This window comes from Cynoglossus semilaevis, chromosome 10 (genome assembly GCF_000523025.1).
Source record: "Cynoglossus semilaevis isolate Cse_v1.0 chromosome 10, Cse_v1.0, whole genome shotgun sequence".
Lineage (NCBI taxonomy): Eukaryota > Metazoa > Chordata > Actinopteri > Pleuronectiformes > Cynoglossidae > Cynoglossus > Cynoglossus semilaevis.
In genome coordinates, this window is record NC_024316.1 from 16,827,080 (window position 1) to 16,848,370 (window position 21,291).

The window sequence follows — 21,291 nt, forward strand, 5'->3', positions numbered from 1 at the left end:
GAGGGAGCGGGGCCCTTTGAGGGGGGGGGCACATCATTCACAGTTGAACAACAGAGTAGAGAAAACTCTAATTTTCACTCATTTTTTAGCCTTTATAGATCACGTGATCGTGTAATCTAAAGACATTGGCTCTAATTTACCAAACCCATACACACAATACAGCTACTACAATACAGTGTAGTGACGTCACCAACGTTAACGATGTCAAGAAAAATATTCTCATTAACCTACAAACCTCTTCTAGAAGAATGTTCTGGAACAGCGGTGCAACCCAGAATATCTTTAGTACGAGGGTGGTGGGGGTTTGGCTATAGTGAAATGAAGGGGTGGCATGCAAAGTGCCCCCCCCCCCACCCCCCATTGGGGTTACCCAGGATTGGTTCCAGTCTGGTCATGTGCTATCTCTCCATCTGTATAAATCATTAAAAAAATAAAAAAAAAAAAAAAAACCTAAAAACTGAAAATCGTGGTATTTTCCATGCTTAGGGGGCGCTAACGCTTCAGAACTAGTTAGGAATACCATTATTGGACTAGGTCAACCAAGATGATCACTAATTAGACTAAAATCATCTGAGACTTTAAAAAGAACAAAACAATTCTTCCAGCAGTAAAACTCTTTAAATGACTTAAATCTGCTTTAAATGTGTTTTACATGTAAAAACACGTCTTAGTAAATGAACAAAAACCCTGGAAACCAAGTCCATGTTTTAACCTAATAAAAATAAAAACATGTCCGCTCACAGCTCGCCACATTTTATGCAGTCATTTGAGGCTTTTTGTTTTTTTGTTTTGTTTTTTTCCTGCTGTGGAATGTGTTCCTGCAAGACAAAGCGACGCTTTTGAAGGAGATACAATGTGTGACGCCTGAATATGAAGGAGGGAGATTTTCAGCCGTGCGCCGGTGGGAGGGCAGATCGTAGAAGCAGGAGGGGAAGGAGCAGTGGAGGCAGAAAAGTAGGAAATCTCTGCAAACCCCGGAGTCTCATTCAGCACCAGGCGTCAGTGGACAGCTCCCGAGCAGCGCAGGAAGCAGAGATTGGTTCAAACGTTCAGTCTGGGAGTAAAACGCGTTTCAGCACAGCTGCACCTGCACACTCTCCACCGCTGTCTTCTCTCCCTCCTTCTCCATTTCTTCTTCTTCTTCTTTTTTTTTTCCTCTTCAATTTCCATCTGTGTGGCGGGTTCGACGAGCCGCGTTCAAACTGCGGGCGAGAGCAGAGCTGACTGGAGCCAAACAAAGACGCAGAAAGAGGACGCAGGGGGAGAGAAGAAGAAGAAGAAGAAGAAGAAGAAGAAACTGGATGTGCAGAAGTTCTCTTCCCACACTTTGGACTCACTCTTCTGAGGAGGATTGAAAGGTAAGAGCGCATCTTTATTTTTATTTTTTTAATGTTACTCCGTAACATCAGCATCTGCGGAGGTTCAAGATGGAACTCATGCATCAGCCAGTAGCGCAGCTGCGCTCTGGCTTCTGTCTTGGCTGCGCAAATATGACACTGCTTGATATTTGCGCTATGTGGAGACACGGCCGGTGAGCTGGGAGAAGCCCGGCATCATCATCATGTCAGGTAGAAGTGAGAAGAAATGAACTTCACGGCATTTTCTGGTGGAACTGATTGAGTGCACTTTCACGGCGAGTTTGCAAACGTTTTCCATGTGAATACAGGCGTGTGTGTGTGTGTGTGTGTGTGTTCGGAGGCTGTGGTGCTGCCAGGAGCTCCCACGGGTGAATATGTTGGAGGATGAGTTCCACGGGGTCTCTGATGGACCCCTTCTCTCCTGGCGTGTTGTCTCTGACACAGGAGAGTCCGTGGAGTCCGTGGGTCTGATCAATGACCAGACACAGATGTAGTTCACACCCATGTAATCCAATTCCATTCAGAGTGGATGGAGTTGTCTTCCCTGGGGATGAACTCAGATCCACACGCTGCTCGTTTCTATGAAAAAAAAAAAAACAAAAAGAAAAAAAAAACAACTTGCAGTTTATCCAGACTGATTTGGCTCTTGATGGTCTGACGACACAGTGACATCATAGAGTTTGGTGATGTTTCCTCCAGGTCGCTGCAGCATTCAAATAATTCCGGTCTGCAGGAGTGCATCAAGGGGTCTTCTGGGTCAGGAGAGGACGGAAGTGTAAGCACTCTGATCCTGGAGGACGTGGACATGAATCACTGATTTATTTATATGGAGCACGCAGGGACGGAGGACCGGCTCCGGTTCTGCTTTTCCTCTGAGTTTTCATGACGTTCTGTGTTTTGCTGAAGGCTCATTAAGTTCCACAGTAGAACCCTGGGGGCTCTCTCATGACTCCGGCATCCGCGTCTACTTCAAATGCCTCACTGGATTTCACTGGAATAAAATGCTTCACTTTGATGTGACGTCTCTTCAAATGACAAAATGTATTTGGGAGAAGAAGCTGAGACTGAAAAACAGTCTGATATCAAGACACGTTAAAAATGGTTAAAAATAAATGGGCTTTTTGTAAAGGTTCAAAACCCTTTGCTACTCAGAGTACACATGTTTTGAAGTATCCGTCGGAGCGGCTCACACACACTTCCTTTTGCTGCCGTCATTCAGAAATTCAGTTTCACAGCAGGGAAACGGAATCACAGCAGCTCCAACCCCTGGAGCAGGATCACACTGGAGTGCAAAGCTCCATCAGCATTCACAGCAGGTGTGTCCATGTGATTAAGGGGAGTTTGATCAACCTTCATGCACTTTTAGACTCTGCCACTGTGGACAAATTAATTTTGCCAGGAAGTCAGACACATTGTGAGAGTCTGAATGGAAATGATGGCATGAATGATGGGAAATCGACAGAACCGCGGCTCAGGAGGTGAAGTGTATTGTCATTTAACGTTGGGCTTTGATCCCAGGCCCTGCTTCCCTGTGGTGTGTAAATGGGAATAATAATAAGATGTATTATGAATAGTGCTGGGTTATTGCACTGTAATATATATATAGTGTGAGTGAATGAGTGTGAACTGGCAGTTTTCTGTGAATGCTGTGCATTTCAGCAGATGAAAATATTACAGCTTTACTGAAACTTTAATGTCTGAAGTACAGAAAAAAAGAACATGTTTAAAAATGTATCTGCCTGTTTTAGCTACGACACATACACTACAGCCCTGTAGGTGGCAGTAATACACCTCACAATCTGTGACTTTAGCGCACAAGAAAACTTTTGTAAGATGTGCAAATATCGTAAGTATCTGACAGTAGACCAGACGATACGGTTCAGAGACAAAAAAGTTCAAATTGAAGAATACAGCAAAAACATTCATGTACACACTCCAGCCCAGAAGGGGGCGGTATTGTACCAAAAGTAGGTTAAATGTGGTCCAGAGCCGAAAAACAAAAATGTATGTTATAGTTGTGCTTGAACTGTGAATGCAGTAGACAGAGGAAAAATACACGGAAAATATAATATATATTTTTTTGTTTATCCATCGACTCGCAAATTACAAATTTTTGCCACAGTGACACGTCGGCTACTTGATAAAAAAAATGCAAAAAGGCAATTCTCTTCCTCCAGAGCGTCTCATTAATGTCATGTTTTTCTGCAGCCCTCCACTGGTACAAACACATCTCACAGAGAACTAGCTCTGGGACACTCACTCACGGACCGAAAAATGTTCACAATATAATGGGATGACCTTTGGCTGCCCTCGGCTGAGACCTGTGTTTGCAGCCGTGCACGACCCCCCAGTAAAACCCACCAATTAAATCGCTTAATTTGGGTTTGATTATTAGGGTTAGAGATCAGGCCAGAGTTCAGATCGAGGTCTGCCAATCACAGGAAAGGGTTTTCGTGTAGCCGGGGAGAAAGCGATGACCCGGAGACACTGTAACAATTACTGCGAAATATATTGTTGGTCGCGAGAGAAAAAACATAAAACTGGCGTCGCAAAACCATTTCTAACGGATGATGGTATCCAGGGTTCTGAAGTCGTTTACTTTATAAACATTTCCTTTGAAAAAAAAAACAAAGCAAAGCTGAAGTATCAGCAGTTACTTTTACCCTTTATTTCCAAATGATACATCTTGTAGTGTAATTTGTTCCCGACCTTATAATGTTCCATCCGCACACAGAAAATCACCCAGGATATGTTTACTGTCATTTCCTGCGTCTCGTGTAATTTATTTTCCATGCTGCTGTGAGTTAGTGTGACACGGAGTGAGAGGGCGGCTTACATTACTCTTGTCTGTTGGTTTGGTTCCCTTTAACACAGAGCTAAAAGTGAGCGCCTACTCCCGGCGCTGACGTCTGTGGGAGCGGAGTGAGACAGACAGATGAAGGACAGCTGCACAGACAGATGAAGAGTCATCGTCTCTGAGTGCTGTCGCAGTCGCTTCTTCTTCTGTTGTTCCCTCTCGCTGCTTCTTAATCATGGAGAGTCCACGCTCTGGATCACCTCTGCCGCGTTCTCCGTCTGCCTGTCCATCTGTTCGTCACAGGCCCGTCTTCGCCCCCCCCACCCCCTGCTGACCACGGTCTCAGAAACAACAGCAACGCCGAGGCCCCTCACTCTGTCAAACACAGCTGGTCTAGAAAAAAAACTATTTCCAAAGCGTGTGTCCTCCTGGGGCAGACTTCGACCACAAAGTTTATCATTCGGATGCTAACGTTTAGTCGTCTTCTCCACTTAATCTTTTCAAGGGTCACTGAAGCCAATCACAGCAGTCCGTGGGTGAGGGCGGGGCCAAACCCAGGACAGTCTTATAGACTTATATCTCATAGAAAGAACCAACCGCTGACACAGACACTAAAAACTGGAGTTAGTTTAGAATAAATAATTCATCAAACTGTGGTTTAATGGACGGGGACACGCAAGCTGCCCTGCAGGAATTGAACCGACAACCCAGTAATCTTCTTGCTGTCAGGCAGTGTTTGCTGCACCCTTTTTTACAACATATTCACAGCCATTGCTTCAAATCTGCACTGAACCTTTTTTTCAAAGCAGAATAATTCTCCTTGACAAAGAAAAAAAAAATCACCTTGCAATAGGTCTTGTCTCAGCTTGGTCTGTGCCCCCTACTTTGGGAACCACCACTGTGAGGCAAACACACTCAGGACTTCTTCCACTTAACGGCCCCACCGTCTGTGGTATAATAAGCAGACGTGTCCCCGTACGGCGTCGGTGCCTAATAACTCTGACGCGCCCACAGGTTGAACATCTTGATTAGACGCCCGTTGACTCTAATGGCGGATGACATCCACTGGCACTCTGGTTAATTTAGCAGATTTACAACACAAACAACAGAGTAAATAATCCCCCCCCCCACCCATGGAGTTTAAATCTGAAGGCTGTGCGGCGTCGACGGCAGCAGAGTCCGTGTTGACGGACAGGAGTCCAGAGTCAAGTGTAATGGAGCTGAAACACATCTGTTATTACTGACACTACTGACAGACGCACTCAGGTCAGACAGACAAGTGTTTCAACACAGCCTTGGTTCAACGGTTACATTTAATCACCCAATACAGTACTACAGTACTACAGTACTACTGCAGTACTGTAGTACTCCACTACCTCCCAGAGTGAACCTTTATGTTAAAATTCATTATACTTCATTATATATATATATGTATATATTTATATTTATATATAAATATATATATATATATATTTATATATATAAATATAAATATATATATATTTATATATTTATATATATTTATATAAATAGTAGTATTTGTATATATGTAGATATATAAATATATATTTACTACATTATATATATAGGGTTTTATTAATCTGAAACAGTCCAGAAGTGCAGAGGTTATCTAGGCAGTGGTTCTCAAAATGGGGTACGCACACTGGTGGTGGTACAATACGACAGGCTGTACATTTGACGTATTTGAGTTTTAAAATGTCGGAGCTCTTCTACTTCAATCACAGCGTACGTCGTCCTCTCGTCCTCAGATCTGTATCTGTCATAGCAACAACCTGAGTCATGAGGATTGACTCAGCTAAACATCTGAAGGACTCATTCTGTACGTAATGGTCGTACGGTACCAGAAAAGGCCTCATTGTCATCGCTGGAGCAGAGTTACGCACGCGGTGACTCTTCAAACCTACAGCCGTCTGTAAATATAGAAGCTCACGTTACGTGATGAAAACAGGATGTTGTGAAAACCTTTTCGTTCCGTTCTGATGAAAAGCTGTCCATCAGCGGTGAATCACAAATATACATCAATAACAAACTACTTGAACATGGACGGACGAGACCAAAGCAGCTTCACATCAGGAGTTCTTCAATCTTGACCAGTTTTCTCTCTTATTTTTTGCTGTGATGAAATGAATTAATAAATAAACCTGTGGTGCGTTCATGTGCTCATGTTTCACAGAGGGAACCACCACCGGGCTTTTCATTGATATTCACAATGTGTGAGCGGAGGCATTTCCCCCACTTTCTTTGTCAGTGTTATGGCCTGCCTACTGCTCATGAATATTTATGAGCATATCATCAGAAGAAAGAGCTGTAGCTCGTAAACTACCCACCAGTGCCGGGGAAACAGAAGCTCTGGGCGAAAGTTTAAAGCTGTAAACTTCAAATGCTGTAAAAAAAAAAAAAAATATATATTTATATATACATATATACTGTACATATATATTTATATATGTGTATATAAATATACACATATTTTTATATATGTGTATCAAATATGTAGTAAGATTCTCATCATCACATATATATGTGTATATATACAGTATATATAAAGTATACATATATACTGTAAATATACATAGACATATATACACATATATAGTTTTGCAGATGTGATAATAATGTGATGGGAGGTTCTGTGATGATGATGATGAAGATTTCACTTGATTACAATCAGACTGAATGGTATCCAGTGACAATCAGTTGGTGATCATGAAAAATTAAAAAAAAAAATCTGAAATTACCACAGTCCTCCAGCAGGAGGAAGACTGGAGGAAATTATTCCCACTTTTTTCCAGTTCTGCTCAACTTTAGCGCCAGTGCCTTTTAGCTCCAACTGTCCACTCCAGATTAGTTCAGGTCTGGCACAAATCATCAGCCGCCAGCAGCAGCAGCAGCAGCAGCAGAGCCTGGTTCCTGAACCCCACATTCAACAGCCGGCCTTTTTTTTCTCTGGACTTCATTACGTGTGTGTGTGCCACAGCGGCGTGGCTCCGAGGATGAAGACTTAATATCGGTAATAAAACTGGTGAATGGATTTGTTTTCCTCAGTGTCAGCATACGGGCTGGAGACCGGCCTGTAGCCCACAGGTGGTACAGTCCAGAGCACACGAAGAAGTAACTCAACATGAGCAACTAAATCAGACCGCGCGCTCAATCAAAGTAACGTGAGCTGCGATGATTGAAATGTCATGTCTTTATAGCTTAGAGTTAGAAATGTTGTAAATTCTACGACCAAATTTGGAGTTGTCAGAAACACTCCAGAGATAGCGCTCCTTCGGTTTTATTTGGAAATTCAACTGGATTTGTTAGCGGTGTGGCTAAACTACAGTATTTAAATAATACACTGAAAACTAAATACACCAAACCAAAGGTCTCCAACCCCTGGTACGGGGACTGGTGCCGGTCCATTGGTCCATTTAGTACCAGCCCATAGTGGGACAAAGTGAAAAAAAAGTACTTGAGTTTTACTAGTTTACTTCATACAAAAAGAATCCAGTCATGTCCCTTTAGTTTTTTTCATTCAAAGATAATCTGACAACAGGTCAAAGGTCATTCAGACTCTGATAGCAACAGAATAAAGTCTGAAAGATGTTTTATTTTGAAAGTTTAATGATCCTTCAACGATGGCGGGGTAATACCGGTCCGGGTTTTTTCTTTTTTAAATTAGGAGTTGATTGTTCCGATGTGACAGATTTTATTAAAGCCAAGTGATGAAGATTCAATTTCCAAAAGCCTCGTGAACCAGGTAGTAATCTGATTTCACTCCTCTTCTGTTGCACCCAGACCAGATTTTCTCATTAGTCTGGAGACGCCTCGGAGAAAGAGAGATGCAAAAGACGTACGTTTTCTAAACTCAACTGATTCAAAGACCAATAAAGGCGCCACTGTTGGCAGACACTCCTCGTGATTAATTGCGATCCCATGTTCCACTTGTTTAGCCTCAGTCCAAAGCCCCCCCCCCAATGAATTAAAACAACACAAGGCAGGAAGCTTCGGGCAAATAGGAGGAGGCAGAAAACCATTGTGTCCCAACAAATACATTCAGATATTGACTCTGAACCAGAGGCTGTCGGACACCGCAGGTCAGGGTTCATCAGCCGGCACAAATGAGCTCAATGAGAACGGGAGCAACCGGAATACAGACACAAACAAACATAAATACTAGCTAATGTTTTATTCAGCGTACCCCCCTGACCCGTCCCCCCCCCCCCTGGTACGTTCTTGTTAATGGCCCAGTCTGGTACTCACGCCCCCCTCCACCCTCACGGTGTGGGTCGTGTTTAACAACGTTACACCGTAAAAGGAGACTGCCATTAGAGGCGTCCCTGTTTCCCTCACTCACTGTTTTTCTTTCATAATGGGCTGCTGCCTGTTGGGCCACAACATGTGCTGCTGGTCCACTTACTGGTGGGCTGATCTGTTAGAGCCCATTAGTCAGAGAACCCCGTGGCATCGGCCGTGCCCTCCTTCAGTGCCACCATGGTAATGAGATGTCTGTATTTACAGCTCCTGATCCCCACTGCAGAATAATAGATGGGAGACCCTGTCTACATCAGTCTACATCAGTCTACATCAGTCTACCTCAGTCTACATTAGTCTACCTCAGTCTACATTAGTTTACCTCAGTCTACATCAGTCTACATTAGTTTACCTCAGTCTACATCAGTCTACACCAGTCTACATCAGTTCACCTCAGTCTACATCAGTCTACATCAGTCTACCTTAGTCTACATCAGTCTACCTTAGTCTACATCACTCTACAGTCTACATCAGTCTACCTTAGTCAAGAGTCTACATAAGTCTACATAAGTCTACAGTCTACATCGGTCTACATCAGTCTAACTTAGTCTACATCAGTCTAGAGTCTACATCAGTCTACATCAGTCTACACCAGTCTAACTCAGTCTATATCAGTCCACATCAGTCTACCTTAGTCTACATCAGTCTACCTTAGTCTACATCACTCTACAGTCTACATCAGTCTACCTTAGTCAAGAGTCTACATAAGTCTACATAAGTCTACAGTCTACATCGGTCTACATCAGTCTAACTTAGTCTACATCAGTCTAGAGTCTACATCAGTCTACATCAGTCTACACCAGTCTACATCAGTTTACTTCAGTCTATATAAGTCTACATCAGTCTACCACAATCAGCTATCAAGACTTGACACCTGTAAGAAGGGAATTTCAAAATGTATTTCTCACGTTACAAACATGCATGTGTCAAAAGGTCAACTAGATTTGAAGTGAATATATACTGTATATATAACTGGTTTAGGCCTGGTACTACATGGAGGAATACTAGGATTGAGGTAAATATCACAGCTTTGTACAATGGGCTGAATGATGGACAGACTATAACTGATGATCCCAGTTTATCCACTGCTTCCACATCATGGCCGACACAAGTGTAACACGCAGTGAAATACACATAGGCCATGATCTGTAGAGAAGAGGGAACTGCAGGAGAAGGAACAAGGAGCACAAATGGATGTGTTTTTGAAAGTTTTCCGAATCCTAGTTGTGTGAAGCACTGACACAGTCACCGCTGAGGCCGGAGACCAGGATGTACGGATGCTAAATCTCAGAGAAGACATGGCTGTCTTCTACAGGCTCACAAATATAATCTACTCCTGCCTCGGTCCAGGATAACTGAGAGTTATGTTTATTTTCCGACAAGAAGCTGAATTCCACAAATCTCTCAACTTCCAGCTGAAAATCCAAGTGGACAAAAAGTTCTAGCTCAAGAGCACACCAACACAAAACACTGCTTCTCTGCAGCTTCTGCCTTCCTCAAAAAAATAAGAGTTTTAAATACTGCAGTATTAAGTGGCACGTTTGAATATCGTGATGTCGTCAGCAAAGAATTAACAGTTTCTCCGTGTCCTTAGGGTTGAAATCACAGATTTGTCAGGTTTGCTGTGAAAATGTCAAATGATCACAATCGCTCACACCTTTATATAAGCAAAAAAATATAAAATATATAAATATAAATATAAAAAAAAAATGGAACGGAATTTGTGACCAACCTGAGAAATGCTGGTGTAAGTACTTACTCACGATTTCAGGAATCTTGCACCGGGCCTAAAGTTAACTCTATTGAATTTATTTGTGACATGGCAAAGTTCTGCTGTGTAAGCTGTGAGTGCCTCACGGACGGCATCTTCAATGAGCTGCTGTGAGTCATGTTGGTTTAATGATTGGAGGAAGTGGGGACCCTGCCTGACTCACACACACTCTGCCCTTTCTGTGTTTACAGCACGGCTGTAATCAAGGTCTCTGTAGACCCACCTCAGTCAATACAAATACTATTCTGGACCCTGGCTGCTTTGTAAGCACATATGTATTTACACACACACACACACACACACACACACACACACACAGAGCGGCATTGAAACATCGCCTTGGGCTCCTCCTCCTCTGGATGTCTTATCCATGTACAGATATATTAGTACACGGTTTATGAAGTGCATTTGATGTACTGGGCCGTTGCACCGGGTTTATCATCTCTGGCATCAGTGACATCCTGAAGGCTGTGAGGACACCAGTATCAGCCTCCGTATTTGAATAATGCACCACGACGAGAGTGTTTCCAATCTTTTAGAGAGAAATAATTTAGAGAATGTGACACTTCGACGGCGAGCGCTCTAACACAACAATGGAAGCTTCGTGTCTTAATGACCTGAAAAATGTTGGTAAATTCTTTATTTCGTCATTCGTTAAATAACTGTACGAGCGTCCAATCAGGATCAGCTCTTTGTCACAGAGATTTTACCAGTCTGCAGCAGCAGAGTGTATTAAACCTCGTTGAAGCTCAGCTTTTTGGGTCAGCACTTTTATATGGCTGTGGGACAATCTGAACCTTATCTGAACCTGCGCCTCATATTCATTACATATATATTTGGTTTGGCTTATATGATGCATTTTATGCGGTTTTACTTCAATAAACTCATGTAATTATGTTTTTTGTATCTAATGAATCACGATTATAAAAATGAGATCTACAGAGGTGACACTTTGGCCCAGAGGCAACATCTGTCAGTGGTGTGGAACCCCAGGGTTCGAATCCCTGTTAGGGCGGTTGGTACCTTCCAGTGGACTCACCACCTGCAGGAAGGTTCGGGGGGGGTTGGTACGGTGCAGTGTGATTTGGGTGGCGGTCATGGAGATTGCGGTCCCCGCGACCCGGTAACGGATAAGCGGATGAAAATGGATGGATGGATGGATGGATGGATGGATGGATGGATAGCTACAATGTGTCAGTGAAGATTCTCATTCATCCAGGTCATGTTTTCCAAAGAGTTTAGTCGTCAACAACTGGACTTCTTCTTGGAGCTTGAAAGACGTTTAGGTTCCTCAACTGAGGAGCGTCATCAGTTTCTGCTTGATGTAAGAGGTTCATCACGGGTGGTTCGTCTCGCATCATGTTTCCTAAGAGTTTATGAATAATGTCTATGGACTTGGGTCGCAAAGGTTTGTGACTTTTAAAATATGGGTTCCCAGAAAAAAAAGTTTTGGGAACCACTGGTCTAGAGAAGAGTAACTAGAGAAGTGTTCCCTTTTACATCAACCAGAAACTGATGTATCTACAACGACAAATCTTTTCCAATTATATCACGAACAAAACAAACAAACAAACAAGGGAAGAAAAAAATGCTGAAAATATGTTAAACATGCTTCACATACAGGAAATACACACTCGACCCCCCCCCCCCCCCCCAAACCCCACACCTTGCCATACATTATTAGAACAGGAGCCTATCAACTGCAGCTACTCCAGCAACTTAATGGCAGATGTAAAATGGCACCTGTTCTCTGAGCCTTTAATCAAGAAGACTGTCAGAAGGAAAGTCCATCTGTCCAGGTGTACTGTGTGACACACACACTCTCACACACACACTCCTCTACAACATATATTAGAGCGCGGTAGCAACCACCCGTACAGCCTCGATTTAGACTTTCTAATGAAATGCTCCATCTCTGTCATCAGACGGCCATTTTCACGATCTATTAAACCTCATTCATTCATTGTGCTGTTACGCATTATGTGCCATTGACTTCTGAGTTCCTGCAGCATTGTTTCAATTACGAGCGGAGGAGGGACCATTTTACTGAAGCCTCATCAGAAAATCATGGGATTTCACACTTTATAGATTTTCCTTTTTTTTTTATTTCGTGCCGCTCTTTATTTTCTTTCCTGTGTAATTTTCCACCTTGTGGCCTTTTTCCTTCTGTGATGTCAGGTTCTAAAGATCACATTAAATGTAAATGTACTGAGCTGCGATTTGTAAGTAGAAAAAAAACCCAAAGATGTGACGTCAAATAATCGTCGAATTACTTCATAAAAAAAATTTCACTTGTTATTATTTCTGCGTTGTGTCTGAGATAAAGATTCGATGGGATTGATAAGATATTACGAAACAGAATACTTAGTTTCCAACGGCCGTAACTGAGGATTAAACGAGCCACGAGTTGTTTTGGAGCATGCTCAGAACAGACTGCGATCACCGCGGTACCTGCAGTCACTGCAGCACGAGAACTCCTGCTGCTTCCACAGCTGTTGTCTGAGGGCCTTTCCTCAGTCGGTCGGTGCTTATGGGACGCCCTGGGTTGTTTGTTGTGCACGTTGTTGCTACTCAGTGTTGTGCAGTGTTTGCTAAGTGATGCTCCATCATTTATTTCACGGGATGTGAATTTTTGAAGGTGAACGCACTGTTTGGTGGAAGTGAAGTTCTCCTCCCCTCACGACATTAACAGCAGAGTCATAAACAGCAGGAAATTAAAGAGATCATTTTGGATTTCTCTGCAAAGCAAAAAAAAAACAAAACACCCAAACGTTATCCTGCTGGAACCGGCTCTAATCGCCTGTGTCATAAATTTGTTTAGACTTAAAGATATAGGAACAGGATAGCCTTATAAAACAACACAGGGAATCGCACCCTCAACCACAAAGTATTTAGTCCTGTGTAATTTGGGTTCCTAATGAATCTGTGAATTGCCTTGTTTTTCTGGTCTTCATTAGATTCCGATCTGCCAGTAAAGCCAACAGAGGAAGCTAGGCTAAGGGTGTTAGCAGGGTTATCTGAAGTGAGAAGTGCACTAATGGACGCTAACAAGCTACATGCTACGTGTCCAAATTGACATGCAATTCTGGTATCCACTAACAATTCACTATTCACTTAAATTTATTCCTAAAAATGTTTTTTAAAGAAAGTTTTTGATGTTACAAGATTAAAATTAACACAAGAAAATGTGTTTTAACCTTTAGCCAGACCAGACTGTTGGACAGAATATCATTATAACTGAACAAAACTGCATTCTCCCAGTTGAGCCCGAAGCAACAAGGCAGTGTAAAGACTCTAGTTCTGCTCTGACCAATCGGTTCTCAGCTCCTCATACGTCAGCGTCAGCCTGAGAACACATCTGAAGACATACAGCTACTACGGCATAAAGTACAATTTCAGTGTAGATTTCCAAATATTCCCTCATCACACGGTGGAGTTGAATCATTTATCATAATATCGGCTAATACGCTCCATATCCCAGAGTCTCTGCCAGGGAGCGCTGTCTGTTTCCTCGAGCTGATTGTGTGGGATGCTCGGGATCATTAGAGGCTAATGCCAGAGTGGGGCAGGTCAGCCGGGGTAGGAATGAAAATATATGCCCTCGAAGGACGACATATAAACACAGGGGTCACACGTATAGGATTTCTTTCGTTTACGCCGTCCACCGTACAACCGCCCACGCCGTACACAGGGGTTCATGGGAACCGATGATGCCTTTCAGTGTTCAACATCTCAACATGTCCACGCGCAGTTTCTTTCAAGTTTTCTCAAGGTGGAACGGAACGTTTTTCTTAAGATACTTTTTTTTTTTTTTTCCTATTCAACATTCAATAAGAAGCCACAGAGTGTAGGCGTACCATATACTGGACGTGGATGAAGGTCAGAAGATGTTCTTTCAATCACACACATATATAAATATATATATATATATACATATATATATATATATAGTCTGTACATTTTAAAGGTGCTCCATATACATTCATAGCAAAATTAAGAAAATAACGATGGATCAGTCAGCTCTATCAGCCACTGAACTTTCCAAGCATCTAAATCAATGCAGCTAAACCCCCCCCCTCACCCACAGCACCCCCCACTGAGCATCCATGATAATGTGATTACATGTGCAATCTCCGATGACAGCCCTGTGATCTCCACATTGTCTGGAAACCAAGCAAAACTTCCAACACCGCTCCACTACGGCTTAAACGATAATAACTCTCCGCAAAATCCCTTTGTGAATTATTTTTCTTACACCCCCCCCTCCACCCCTCCCTTGTCATATGGTACATGACTAATCTACTTAAAACAAGTTGATAGACTGGTAAAATAAATGAGAGTGCTCGACCATCTGAGGATCTGTCTTCATTAGGAGCGGATCTGGAGAGAGTTTCTATTAGCTCACTATCAAGATGGGGAGACTGTGAGGAGGAAATTACGCATGTCACAAGACAAAGTGCGGGCGGCACACAGCACAAGCCCGATGGAGGATGAAAAGCCTTAATCAACGACGAGGACCGGCGCTGACAAGGGGCCATGATCGCCCCCATGATTCACAATGTAGAAAATGGAATCCATCCTTTGACAGAATGACACGTTCTCTGTGGCTCCAGGTACAGAGGGATACCACAGCGCCTCCCTTTGTTTGCACCTCGCCGATAACTGGCGTCCCAGGTTAGGGTCATTATTCTTTGGGTCTAATTTGCAGGGGCAATAAGACTCACTGTTTTCGGGCAGATAACGGCAGCAGGTGGTCAGCCGCCGTGTGAGACAATAAATTGCAGCGATAATAGAAAGGAGTAGCTCAAACTATCGCAGGATGTTTTCACATAAAAATGCTTCCGTTCAATTGAAAGGTCATGCCTCATCTGAAGGAAATTCTGTTTTCCTTATCTGTTCCCCGCTCCACGCTCTTGTCCCTGTCACACTACTCACACGGACACCTGAGTCAGCAAATCCATTTGATCGTCGCAGACCAGAAAATATTCTGCTGTACCGTGCTGTTACTGTGGGCGTAGTGGGTACAATGGGGTTTTTTTTCCATGTGGAGCAGCAGCTGGAGTTAAAACATGTTTTTAATGTTGGAACTTTTTTTTTTTTTCCCCCTAGGATTGGAACGATAAGATTTTTCATAAACGGGTATTTTCATTGTTGCCCCTAGGATTGGAACGATAAGAGTTTTCATAAACGGGTATTTTCATTGTTGAACTCGCCGATACTGGGTACAGTCGCTGCTAATTCTTTGAGTTTGGGGGTGACGTGCTGTGATTGGTTGGTGAGTTAACACTAACTCAAACCACAGTGAAAACCCCAAGTAGGAAAACAAAGAGGACTACCAAAATGTTTCAACTGGGGTCTGCGGTCACATTAGACCAAACTGGGTCGCGACCCTTAGGTCGCAAGAGATTTTTTTTTTGGGTCGTCTTGCATTATGTTTCCCAGGAGTTTACGAATAATGTCTATTGACTTGGGTCACGAAGGTTTGCGACTTTTACAATATGGGTCCCCAGAAAAAAAAGTATGGGAAACACTGCATTAGACAACACATCGATAAAACTGTCGTTCTCCAGGTACTACAGTTCTACGGTCCTAAAACATGGAGTATTTGGTTTATTGTTCTTAACTGACCGTCGGTGTGAACGTTGGTGTGAACGTTGGTGTGAACGTTGGTTGTGAACTCCAGCCATGCAGGGATTTAAAGGATAGGTGGAATCAAACCAGCAACCTTGGCCAGGCAGAGCTCCTACCACAGTGTGACATAAACCAACTGTGCCGTGTTCATGTGTTCAACCTCACAGAACTCTCTGTCAGGGAGTCGTTGTGACAAACCTGGCGACAGCTGTACGACAGCCGCAGTTCTTGAGAAACACAACGCTGCACGTGACACGTTGTCTTTGTAGTGACTCGGTGTAGACACGTCTGAAAACTTAGCCCTGACAATTATTGGAGAAGCTGCACATTTATTCATACTAACTGCTACATTCAGCCTTCAACCGACGCCACAGGCGGAGATTTTACTGACATATCACTACCTCATTTTCTTTAGTTGTAATATGGTTTAAAAAAAAAAAGCAGTTTTGTAGAAATGACAAAATTGACGTTGGGGTAGAAGAGGGCTGGGGCATTTCAGAAATCACTGTGTGTTTGTGTGTTGGTTTGTTTGATCAACCATTGAATTATGTGACGTATGGTGGCTGTACATTAATGTCTGTGGTGGTTTGACACTCGTACGTGAAGGACACCGTTAACGCAATCTCACATTAGCGGTTTCATGGTGTAGCGGTTAGCATCCCTGACTCTGAAGCTGTCAACACAAGAATTTCCCAAACAAAATAGTTGGTGTCGACTCTAGGTTAGGGTAAACAGTTCAGTGGTTTTTGGGTCGTCGACCTGGGCCTAGGTCTGGTCCGTTGACCCCTCCCTGGTTGTAGTTTTCCAATCTTACTGGCCATGTTTCCAGTCCAATCCCTGCCAGGCATTGGCTGATAATTAATTTTTGTCCTCCGAGGTCAGCGTTCTAATTGAGAAACATGTCGATATATTTCCGCGTTAGTCTCTTATGTAAAAGGTGCTAATTACAAAACTCATGGCCAAAAGCGAACGTCGCTGCCACTGTGGATTTATTAAAAGGTGAAAAAAAAAAATAAAGAAAAAGTACCAGATGTACTGTAACCTCCTTTCACTCCGAAGACCGTCCTTCGTGGGCAACTGTGCCTACAATACCCATAATCACCGGTGTCGCGACTGCCAACAGAGGTGGGATTTGTGTGAAGCAGGACTGGGCGCCGTCAATTGTTAAAAAGCTCTCATTTCTTCGTCGCCACAACGATGGATCTTAACATTTTAAGAGTGCAGTCATTAGAAACACCGCTGACCCGAGTGGCATCACTTCAGGCAGCTTATTAAACTGCACGCAGCCACAAATTGCCTCAAATAACTTGTTTCACGTATACACTTGGCAGAATTGGCCACGACTTTGACGAATTGCTCCGTAAGTTTAGTAACTTCTCAGATTCAATAAACCTGAACCATCTGCCTCCGTGTGAGCAGACCTGACCAACGGGGAGCGGCGGTTTTTAATGAGCCACACACAAGTTCATGTTGGGGTGTCGCTCATCAGACCTCCAAAGACCTACTGGAAGACTGACCAGTCGTCTAGACCACGAAAGACGATCACTAATGGAAACACGCCCTGACCGTCTACGCTCTGCAGTGTAGCCAGATGTGTTACGATAATTACTGAATTTGTACGACAATTAATCCTTTATATCAGGCGTGTCAAACATACGGCCCGAGGGCCAAAACCGGCCCGTTAGGGGGTTCAATGTGGTCCCCTTTGATGAATTTTGAGAGTGAATAAATGAACAAACACTTCATGTTCATGATATATTTTTCAAATTATATTTCATTAAATATGAATATATTGAACCAAAAAAAAAAAATTGACACGTCTGATCATAATGAAGATCAATAATCCCCTAAATCCTATAACGATGGATAACTTGATTTCAGTAAATACGTGTGGAATGGTGACCCTGTGGTGGACGCCTGAACTGACCAGTTTCTAACCCCGCCCTGGTTGATGGCCTCTAGTGGACGCCTGAACTGACCAGTCTCTAACCCCGCCCTGGTTGATGGCCTCTTGTTATTGGCTGAGCTCCTCCCTCGTCCCTGACAAGAATTAATGAGTGAACACCCACTGGCTGCAGCTAATCAAAGGAAAAGTCTCCATTTTATGTAATTATGACTCAAATGTCCTGATGATTTACAAGAAATATCTCGAGAAAAGGAGAGTGAACTGTCTCCGACGTGAGGTCATCGTCTTCGACAGCAGTTGGTTTGAGCCGTTAATGGTCGTCATAATGAGACAGATGACGAACGCAGACCACTTCACATGGAGGTCAAGATGAAGAGAATCCCACCACTCGGAGGCACAGACGTCATTTACTTCAGTGTTTGCTAATGGATGTTAGCTAACAGCGGAACAGCCGCTTACCCTCGCAGTTATCAGGGATACTCACACCTCAGTTTCCATTTGGTTTTTGGATAAAAATAAACTGATAAATTGAACATTTAACTCCCAATTCTTCCAGGTTCTTTTCAGAACCTCGTAGCCAGAACCTTCTCCAGCACCAGTGCTGTGAATCTATGCCCACGGTGTTCTACGTCGGTTTAAGAATCTCCAGCTCTTTCATATCACATCTACGTTGGTGCTGAAACGGTGCTGAATGACAGTTCTGGCACGGCACACGGAACTCTTTACCGCAGTGGCATCTGCTTTTGTAGATTTTCTGCACATTTCACTTCACACCAGGGGTTATGTAATGACGCTTGTCGCCCGCGGTTGTGCCGACACAAGGGATCTGGCTCCCCTGGCTGACTGAGTGCCAAGCAGGAGAACCTGGGGTTATAGGGAGGAGGAGGAGTGGGGGCGTAAACGCCTGCTCTCCAAATCTCTAAAGCTTTATGCAAGACCTGAAATGACCAAGGGTGGAAAAAAAAACATTTAAAGAGAAGCAACAGCTGCTTCAGTCTTTAAAGGAGCTGAAGTAGAGAACGGCTGAGGCTCAGTGGGGTTCTCACGGGCCTCATATACTGTAGGGCGGGGGGGGGAGTCGAACTCATTTTCACCGGGGGCCACATCAGCAAAACAGTTCCCCTTGAAGGGCCGGGTGTACATGAAAGACTGTATAGATCAGAGGTGTCCAAACCCTGGTCTGTGGACCAGTGCCAGTCCATAGGTCATTTGGTACCGGGCCGCAGTGAAAAAATGTAATTTTAATTTTTTAATTTTTACTAATTTACTTGATTCAAAGAAAATCCAGTCATGTCCATTTACTTTCTTTATTGAAAGGTAATCTGGTAATATTTTAAAATTATATGTCATTCAGACTCTAAAAAGTAGAGTAAAAGATGTTTTATTTTGAAAATTGAATGATCCTTCAATGCTCAGTACCTTGGTACCAGTCCGTAGTAACAAAAAAGGTCAGGGAGCGCTGGTATGGATGTAACTACTCCATAACAGACTAATAAATGTTTCTGCCATTGATTATTATTTATTCAAGCTAAAAATATTGTTAGTTTTTGTGTAATACTACATTTTCTTTTTCAATTTCATATGTTAAGAATCTCTGCTGCATGGACTTTACTGAATGCTTTTTAAGCTCCCGCGGGCCACACAAAACGGCTTGGCGTGCCACATTTGGCCCCCGGGCCGTGAGTTTGCCCACGCCTGCTGTAGGGTGTCTGTACTGACGAGTGTGCAGCAGTGACTGAAGGTCAGGCTGTGGTCTGTGGAAAACACATCAGCATTGCTCAGTGACACCTGTCACAGTCAATGGTTGCCTGGGAGCAGTGACGGGACCACGTCGGCCCCAGCCAGCCTGTCACCTGTCTGCAGCCGCCCGCACACGGTGATTACAAACGGCAGGGCAGTTTGAACCCTCAACCACAAGCGCTCTTCAGGGTAACATGTCAGGTTCACTGTTTAAGCTGCTTTAAAAGTAAAACCTTTTCAGCGTCTCTGGTTTTTTTTTTGTGCGTCAAACAACACGGAGCGGTCCGTCAGAAATGAAGTGTTCATGTCAATCCCCATGGACTGGTGTTGCAGTCAGACAGTTGACTCTATGCCCGAGAGCTGGGGCTAGAATTATTAATTCTAATAATGTTTTTTAAATAATAATTTGAATAAACTTTCTCTGCTCTGTTTTCATTCACATTTTTCCTTCTGGTAACGTTCCTGCCCACGTTCATGCTAACAACTCAAATGGAAGTGAAAAAAAAAACAAACCCAGAATTTCACTGCTGCAGCGAGGACACAGTCAAATAAATTAGTCATAGAAATTATCAAAGCAACACGAGCAAAACGAGCAACAACGATGTCAAACGTAAACTGTAGACTTTTGTTTTTAATTGGAACAAATGACTAGAAAACAAATAATCATTCAGACTCTGTTTAAACAGTTGAAACACAGAACTTCATCCAACATTTACAGCCTTCTACTGTACTGTGGTTCCTTATGTTCAGAGCTACTTCACACCAGCCAATCCCTGGCTCACGGACCGGACACATGGACAAACCCTACATCATCAATCTGTCATTTCTCCAGTGTCAACACAGTCAGACTTTAAATCGTCTAAACTTAAACTTCAAAATGGGATTTTCACTGAATGAAAGTGAAAAATGAAACTCACCAACTAGGAGACAAATTAAAAAGAAAATGTCCCCTACAGGGACCCTGCCCCCCAGTTTGGGTTCCATTGGTACATTAGCTTCAACAACAGCCAGCTATCAGTTGTGGGCGAGTGTTACTTCGTTATCAGCTATCAGTTGTGGGCCAGTGTTACTTCGTTTTCAACATGTAAAAATACAAATCACTAAAATTTCCCAACTGTGACTTTTTTCTAATTTTAGTTTTGAATCACTGCTTGAAGCCCTTTTTCTTTGTAATGTTTGATCTGTGAGTTTATAGCTTTGAAGCCGTCAGTTAAAAACAGAACCAATATTAAAGTAATAACACGAACACAGCAAACACCACCACAGGAAACGCTTGGAAATGCAGTAGGAAAAAAAAAAAGCTTCAGGAAACCAACATCATTTCTCCCACAAACAGCTGGAGGCATTCAGACCTAAAACTAGGTCAAACATCCAACTCCAACAGTACGGCAGCCGGTGAAGGACCAAAAAAATGACAGAAATCCTTTGGATATTTTTAATATTTAAATATATTCGTTTGGTCGTTTTCCACCCACTGCGTTCTTAGCACTAATATTTAAGCCAAAAGCAGAACGCAGCAAAACCTAATAAAAAATAAAATATACGGAGAATGAATACGGCGGTACGATGAATCCATGGTTCACCTGTGTTTTTAATCTTTTAGCCAATGACAGCTCAGCATCCTCGTACCTTTAAATACACTACACTCCCATGAGAATTTTCTGCTTAATAACTTATTTCCACTGTAGTTCCTTCATCAGCAACTTCCACTGATTTCCTTTTCTTACGGTTGCTGTTCATGCACTGATGACTCCCTGACTGCGGTAACTCC

At 43.0% G+C, this 21,291-nt stretch overlaps 1 protein-coding gene across 1 annotated transcript in view; it reads left to right on the top strand.

Annotated features, from left to right (window-relative positions):
• Positions 1-837: 837 nt before the first annotated feature.
• Positions 838-21,291, top strand: part of LOC103385318 (metabotropic glutamate receptor 4-like) — a 149,825-nt gene continuing 129,371 nt past the window's right edge. The window contains exon 1 of the mRNA XM_008319174.3: positions 838-1,358. The gene's annotated coding sequence lies outside the window, so the exon portion shown is untranslated. The remainder of the gene's footprint in view (positions 1,359-21,291) is intronic.